This window comes from Jaculus jaculus, chromosome 7 (assembly GCF_020740685.1).
Source record: "Jaculus jaculus isolate mJacJac1 chromosome 7, mJacJac1.mat.Y.cur, whole genome shotgun sequence".
In the NCBI taxonomy this organism is placed as follows: domain Eukaryota; kingdom Metazoa; phylum Chordata; class Mammalia; order Rodentia; family Dipodidae; genus Jaculus; species Jaculus jaculus.
Genome location: NC_059108.1, coordinates 51,367,983 through 51,374,134, shown reverse-complemented (window position 1 = coordinate 51,374,134; position 6,152 = coordinate 51,367,983). Strand labels below are relative to the sequence as shown.

Here is a 6,152-nt window from a genome sequence, read left to right as displayed (position 1 = left end):
ATGGTTAATTCCATTACTATTTTTCTTTAACAACAAATCACCTTAAAAGAATAATGTAAATTCACTGTTTCCTTCTCTCTTCTTATTTCCTCTTAAACACAATACACCTCTGAGCCATCTGTTGTCAAGGTCATCCCTGACTATCACTGGTTAGTCTTTATCTTAACCCAAAGTAGGGTAAGAAAGATGAGGCATTTAACGCAAGGGTGAAGATTTTTTTTGTTTTGTTTTGTTTTTTAAAGAAAGAGAGAGAGAATGGTCATGCCAGGGCATCATGCCTCTGCAAATGAACTCCAGATGCATGCATCACCTTGTGCACCTGGCTTACGTGGGTGCTGGGGAATCAAACCTGGGCCCCTTGGTTTTGCAGGCAAGTGCCTTAAACACTGAGCCATCTCTCCAGCCCTCAGATGTGAATTTGAAGGGACACCAAAAACTTAGTAATTATGGTAAATATTTTAGCATATTTTCAGTGAAAGCAATTGACTTTTTTCAAAATAAATAGCATACATTTTAATATTTTAAAATATGAGTTAGAATAATTCTTGTCTCTCCTAAGTTGGGCTCTTTAAATATGTTCCATTAGCAATTTCACTGGCTTTATCTAAAAAACTTACACAGAAGCCAACCACTTTTCACCACTCTTCTAATCCAACCATCACTTCTCACTTACACTATTACAGTATTCTTAAATTGAACTGTCATTTTTCTTGCCTTTTGTTTCCCTGGCCCATAACTATTTATTCTGTAATTCCCACTATCTAGTACATCCCCCTAGTCTGACTCAGATGTGATCATGGCCACTATCTCCTCAGAGTTCCAACCAAGTCTTTTAATAAGGCTTTCCATCATGCCAGTCCAAACTTACTTTATGGCAAACGTGCATTGCTGTATTACTTCTTAGAACTCAGGATCACCATGTTGGTCTTTACATATTTATTTAGTTATTTATCTGTAGTTTGTCTTCTTTTGCTAAAGTATAATTTCCACATGCACAGAAACTTTCTATACTCAATTTTTCATAATTATTTATTTACAGAGTGAGAAATAAGTAGATAGAGAATGGACACACCAGGGCCTCCAGCCACTGAAAACAAACTTCAGACGCTTCTGCCACCATGTGCATCTGCCTTATGTGGGTACTGGGGAATGAAACTTGATTCTTAGGCTTTTCAAGCAAATGCCTTAACCACTAAGCAATCTCTTCAGCCCTCTATACTTAGTTTAATGTTAACTCCACAGAGTATAATGCTATCTAGTACATATATTTTCAGTATGTATAGATTGGAAAAGAAAGGAAAGGAAGGAAAAAGGGAGGCAAAGAGCAAGAGGTGAAAAGAAGAGAAAAAAGAAAGGAAGGATGGAGAGAAAGGGAAGTGGTTGAGAAGGGAGAGAGAAAGGAATGGAAGGAAATAAAGGTAGGAAAGAAGAGAGGGAAAAATGAGGGAGGGAGGGTGAAAAGGAAGGAAGGAAAAAAGAAAGGAAGGAAAGAATGATGAAAGGAAGAAAGGAGAGAAGAGAGGGAGGAAGGGAGGGGGAAGGGAAAGAGGAGGAGAAGGAGAAAGAAGGAAGGAGGGAGGGAGAAAAGAAAGAGGCATTTAGTCTACACTAAATGTATACCTTTTCTGTTTTCAGGATGCCTGAGTAAACGAAATAATGCAATTTATTGTGCAAACCAAATCAAGCTACTGTGCTGGTTTGATTCAGGTATCCCCCATAAATTTAATTGTTCTAAATGCTAGGTTCCCAGCTGATGGAGATTTGGGAATTAATGCTTCTGGAGGGAGTGTATTGTTGGGAATGGGCTTATGGATGGTATAGCCTGTTTCCCCATGCCAGTGTTTGGCACACTCTCCTGTTCCCATTGTCCACGTTATGTGGACCAGGGGGTGATGCCCACCCTCTGCTCATGCCATCGTTTTGCCCTGTCATCATGGAGCTTCTAAGCCAAAATAAACCTCTTTTTTCCCACAAGCTGCTCTTGGTTAGGTGATTTCTATCAGCAATGTGAACCTGACTGCAGCACTACTTAGACACAGCCCCCACTTCTTATAAGCATTTATTTTAAAATCATTTTAATTAATTTTCAAAAGGAAAATAATTCAACAAAAATAAATTATCATTAACACAATAACTAGTATAGGAAGGTTCCAAAGCCCTTTTCTGTGTTATCCACATTCCTGACCACTTGTGCATAGAGGTCCACTTCGGGTGGCTAAAAATAAACCCCTGGGCTGGAGAGATTGTTCAGTGGGTACAATTTCCCAGTATCCATGTAAAGCCAGATGCACAAAGAGATACATGCATCTGAAGTTTGCAGTGTCTGGAGGTCCTGGCACAACCAATCTCTCTATCTCTCTTCTCTCTCTTTGTTTCTGCTTGCAAATAAATAAATAAAAATATTTTTAAAAATATTAAGTCCTTATACTCTTGCCACTTGCTTCTGGTAGCTGCAAGTCCCATCTCTTCCTATAGAGAATCATTTCTGGGCTTGATATCCTTCAATTATTTTTTAATCTGCTTTTTCCTCTATCAATTTATTCTTTGTTTTTTCAGGGTAGTTAAAAGTATTTTTATTATAAACTTCAGGACCTAATCAATAGTAGTACACGCTAAGATAAATCTGAGATGACTTCTTATCCAGCACGTGTGCCTTGTGAGCTGGCATGTTCCAACACTTTCTAGGGTTGGGATCCTCCAGGCCAAAGTTCTGCTGAGTCTTCACTGGCTGCAAACTGGATCCAGTCATGCTGGCTTGTCATCTGAAGAGCTCAGTCTCTGCTCTTGAACGCTGAAGGGTAAACCAGAACCTCATCAGCAGCTTCAGTCTTGAAATTCAAGCTTCTTTTTTCCACTTTTGATTTCAGTGATACTTAGGATTCAGTGAAAAGATAGTCAACAGTATTCATTTAATAAGGGTGATGATCAGACAGTTTCCATAAACCCATGGCTAGAGAAGTTACTGACCTCTCTGAAAACAGAGGCCAGATACTGGAAAAATACACTAACCCGGCTTATATATAAACAAGTGACAACATGTGACCAGAGGTGCCACTGGCAAGTCATCCTAAGCAAATGGGTAGACATTGACAACAAGAGCCTGAAAAGGCTTGGGTGGGTCATGTAAGCCATCCTCTTGCTTCTAAAATGACTGCAGTAGTAGCCTGCTTAGGAAACCCTAAGTCTCTTGTTGTCACTGTTTTGGGGGGCAAGGGAAAGAACATGGTCTCAGTATCTAGCTCTGGCTGCCTGAAACTCTCTATGGAGACCAGGCTGACCTCAGACTTGTGGGAATCCTCCTGCCTCCATTCCAGAGTGCAGGGATTATAGGTGGGCACCACTATGCTCCACCCATGTATACATCTTTCCAAAGTTCCTAAAGGCAGCATCTGTGCAAGGAGGACATGAAGAAGTTCAGGTGCGGGCTGGGCGGTGGAGGTGAAGTACAACTGGAGACACAGGAGAGCGCTGCAGGGCGGGCAGGACCTGAGGGGGTGCAGGGCAGGGCAGCACCACACCACGGGGTGGGGAGCCAGGAGATGAGCACTTGCAGACTGCACTGTGGACTTCTCCCCAAGATGCAAAGAGGTGAACTCTCTTACAGCAGTGGCCTCAACGGGGGACAATTTTGCCCACAGGGGACATTTGGCAATGTTGGAGACATTTTTGTCTATCTTCACTGGGAGTAGGGTGCTACTGGCATCTAGTGGGTGCAGGTCAAAGGGTATTGCTGACCACTGCACAAGTCACAAGAGTCTCCTACAGGGAATTACTGAAATGTCCAGTGCTGAGTTGATAATCCTTGTTCTACATGGGGAAACTTTTCTCTTACCATTGCCAATCTAGTATGAACCAAGATCCTTGGAATGTACAGTGAGTCAGACCCTCTATCTCAAGCCTTACTGGTTGGTCATGCCATTGCCATTCTGAACAGGAAGCTTCCCAATGTCCCACAATTTCCAGTTAGCTGCTGACAGCTCAAATTCCAGCTAGTACAAGGAAAGCCTTAGATCCATTTTGTCTTCTTTTTCTTCTAAAAGCATCTACTTCTTTCTAAGTGCGAGAGCCACCCCGACTGCCACTGCCAGGAGGGTCACAGCCGCAGCCCCTCCAAACAGCAGTACTGCCTTGCCCTCAACAGGCAGCGCGGCCTTGGATCCTGCAACAGGGGCGGCCTCCGCAGCGAGGCTCTCCTTCCTGCCCAGGGCCTCCTCCGCACTCCGCAGGGCACTGTGGCTCACTCGCTCCAAGGCAGCAGGCCCCACTGGTGCTGCCTGTGACTCTTCCACACCAAGCTCCACAAGCACAGAGGGAGTGGGACGGGCTTCCTCAAGGGAAATCATCCCTGCAGCAGGTTCCCTGGGCTCCAGCAAAGACGTGGCAGAGCTCTGGGCAAGCAAGGGAGTAGGGGCTCCAGGGAACACCTCCTGTGGCTCCCTGGGCTGCAGGGCCTCCTCGGCACCCTCTGGGATCTCTTCCTTCTCCACATGCACAATGTCAGAGTTAGAAGAGTTTTCTCTCTCTGGCTCCATTGCTGTCTAAGCTTTTGACTTCTTCTGGATCCATTGCAATCTGCTGCCAGGACTCAGGACCAACGGACACTGGGAGGCTTTCTGTGTGCCAACTCTGGCTAGCAGACAGTGAGACAGGCAGACTTTCGGATTGCCAAGAAGTTGTCACAGTTGGAGACTCTGGGGGACTGACTCGTCCAGAGTTGTCACTAGGCAGGATATAAATGTCATTGCTATCTTTTGCAATGATTCCAGGGCATTCTACCTCCTCAGACTCAAGATTAAAGATGGTGCCCCAGCCACCTTGCTGAATGATGTACTCCGCTGCATAGTCCTCCAGATATGTCACACCAAACTGTAGCAGTGCACTCAAAGGCTCTTGCCCACGTCTTGTCAACTCCAGAAGCATTTGCTGCAGTAAAACCAGAGGCACCACAATTGGCCGAGGAGCACTTGCAACGCTTTTTGCAGAGGCTCTTTCAGTTCCTGGGACACTCTTTCTCCGAGATGGGCCAAGCAGTCTTCTATTGAGCTGCCAGGGTTAGCAGGACTGAACACTGGAGAGGTATGACAGTCAAAGCCTGTGCTAGTAAAGGCTTCAGAGATTTCTTTGTCCAAGAATTTTAGTTCCTCTTCAATTTCAGATTTAACTTTTAATAAAACTTCTGGGTCCAGTGACTGTGAAGCTATATCTAGTTGAACACCTTGGGGTGAAGGACCATGACACGCTTGCAGATTCTCCTGAGAGAGGAGTCCCAAGTAGCTAGAACAACGTGTTTTGTTTCATAGTGAAATCCTAGAGGCACAGTAGTAGAAGACGCCATTGAACTGGTTGGCAGAGCTTCCAAGCAGTCTATTTAAAGTTGTATAAAACCTGAGCCGCCGTAACCCACTGGAACGAAGCACGCGGTGGCAGCGGCGCGCGCTTCCCACGGTTCCCCGAGCGCCGGCCCTAATCCACCACCGCGCCATGTTGAAGGTGAGGTCACCCCGGCGCCTCTATCAATTTATTCTTAACAGAGATTCAATAGATTTACTCTAGTTGACCAAAACTCCCACTCTTCCTACTGTCTGTTTCAACTCCTGTCCATCTTCCCTGTATTACTCAAGGTAATAATAATGAAGAATTCAATTAGAATGATCCCACAGATTTTGCTATAGAATACTTTAGGCATGTTTATCAGGCCCCATTGCAGACTATGGACATGTTCTGATATGGATTTTGGGTAAAGTTAACTACTCAATAAAGAGACATACCAGATGAAAGGCTATTCTACTACCTCTCATTTTCATGTCCTCATGTAATGCTTGGGCCCTACTGAAAGACAAAAGTAGAGATAGCTGAGAAAAAATGATGGAGAAAATCTGGGTTCTTACTGAAACAATGAGCAAATGAATTAACAATATGTGTCCACCAGGATTTCTTGGCATGAGGGATAATAGGACTTCCTTATTCTTGAGACAGATAGGTTTGGAATGGGTGTCATATAAAGTGGCATATTTCTGACACAAGAAACATACTCAGTATTAATTAGAATACAGCAATGTTTAAAGACATGGAAATGCTAAATGGCCTGATTTGACCAATGTGTGCTATTCAGAAGTATCAAATCTTCTATATACACTGTATATCATACATTT

At 43.9% G+C, this 6,152-nt stretch overlaps 1 pseudogene; it reads right to left on the bottom strand.

The window, feature by feature from the left end:
• Nucleotides 1-3,931: 3,931 nt before the first annotated feature.
• On the bottom strand, nucleotides 3,932-5,352 carry LOC101602513 (annotated as a pseudogene).
• Between the last annotated feature and the right edge of the window lie 800 nt (nucleotides 5,353-6,152).